Below are 1,964 nucleotides of genomic sequence, written 5' to 3'. Positions count from 1 at the left end.
TTTTACATGTATAATGTTCAGTGTATAAACTTGTACATTACTATACTTATGTACAAGTATATAAATATTTGTACTACAGAACTGGATAATACTAGTCTTTGATCTGGACTTTACTGTGGAACAAGGCTTCACACCTTAACGTAACACATGCCCTTAAGTCTCCTGATAATTACTCTGTGTAACTGCTATTCAGTGTTATTTGGAATATGTGAGTACAAAATATAAAACTTAAATTGTTTTCATCAGTATGCACTGAAAAGAAATGGGAAACCATGAAAAAGTAAGATCCATTACCAAGAATGGTGTATTTTTATATTACCATTAACTTGATAAGAGACTTTTTTTTGTTCTTAGCATATTTAACTTCTTCACATACTGATCTGGTCTTTCTAATTTTAGGTGTTTCCTTCCTCCCTTCTCTTTAAACAGGAGCCTGCACTAAAAATAACCATCTAGCTAGGTGATTGTGGCTTTAAATGTGGGCAGGGGAAGGCCCCAAACTAAGTTTAGTTTCTTATTAAATACTTATTTTTTACTACCACTGCTTTCCTATTACTGGGAGGGAAGCATTAGACCTTTCATGCCTTTACTAAATGCAGTTGCTAGATAGTTACTTGCAGGAGTACTTTTTAGAAAGGGGATACACTTACAACTGGAAGCTGTTGGCTTTTATATTACAATAGGGTCACACTTTTTCATATTCTATATGTTTTCCTGTGTAGGAACATCAGATGTCATACATGCAGACTTACAAGTTAGTACACAGCCATGCAGTGTAAGGTATTGCTAATAGGCATTTCATCATAGATCAAAGTGATACCTATAGTATAAATAGAGAATAGTCTGGTACAGCTGTACGTCCATGTTTGGTGGGGTTTTTTTATTAAAATGACAAATAGTTTTATTTCGTTAATGGTTAGGCGTGACTTTTGGTCTAAAACCAGCTTCTTTTAAATGCCCTTCATATGCATATGACCAGAAACTCTGGTCATATCTGTGTCAAAAGTTAGGTTTTTTGTGGGTTTTTGTGCAATACTTTTGTGCAACTTCATTTTCCCATAGATCTTCCTGTAGTGTAGTCAAATTGTGAAATACGATGTCTGTTTTAAACATGCAGAACTGCATGGTCCCTCTAATAGATGTAAGTCTTTTTTAATATATATTTAGAATGATTACATGTATCATAGAGGAAATGCTATGTTAGTAACCCAATTAGGTTATGTGTTTTTAAAGAGGAACTGTGGATTACTCTTCAAATACCAGGGATAGCAAGGTAAGTTTCAAGTTTGAAATTGCCTGCCTGCCTTCCTTCCACAAATGAGTCACGGCTCTTCTAGGGGCTTCTTAAAAAGATGCCCCTTAGACTTCAGATTAAGTTTTAGCATTTTATTTTGAAAGGCAAAGATCCCTTCCGGTTATTTTCATAATACTTTTTAGTTGGGACCATTTTAAAACGGGGTTACTACCTTATACATGACTTGAATTCAAAACAAAACAACCAAGAATTGTTTTTTTTTTTCAAAATACCCCTCTTGTTACTCGTTTAACCTGGTCAGAGCTGTTAGCAGGGCGGGCTCCATCTCCCTTGCGAAGCCGCTCGGCGGCAGTTTCCAGGAGCGCTCACTCGCTGATACCTGACCAGCCGGCTCCTCATCTCTGGCTATTTCTATCTTAGTTACCACCCTCTTGTCTCGGTTTCACGCTTTTGCGTAGCGGCCGCCGTTCAGCGTCTTCTTTCCGGAACGCTCCTCCGTGCCTGCTGCGCGCCGGTGGCTGCCCGTGCGCCCGGCGCGCCTGCCCGCACCGCGGGCCCCTCAGCCGCCGTTGCGGAGGTTCGGTCCGGGGCCGTTCCCTCCGCGGCGCTTTTCCTCCGCGGCTCCCGGCCGTCACGTCGGAAGTGAGGTCGCGGCGGGGGTGGGGCGCGGGCCGGAAGCGAGCGGCGCGGGGCTGCGGGGCGGCGAGGA

Source organism: Tauraco erythrolophus, chromosome 6 (genome assembly GCF_009769465.1).
Source record: "Tauraco erythrolophus isolate bTauEry1 chromosome 6, bTauEry1.pri, whole genome shotgun sequence".
NCBI classification, from domain to species: Eukaryota; Metazoa; Chordata; class Aves; order Musophagiformes; family Musophagidae; genus Tauraco; species Tauraco erythrolophus.
The sequence above is the reverse complement of the archived record's forward strand: the minus strand, read 5'-3'. Positions refer to the sequence as shown.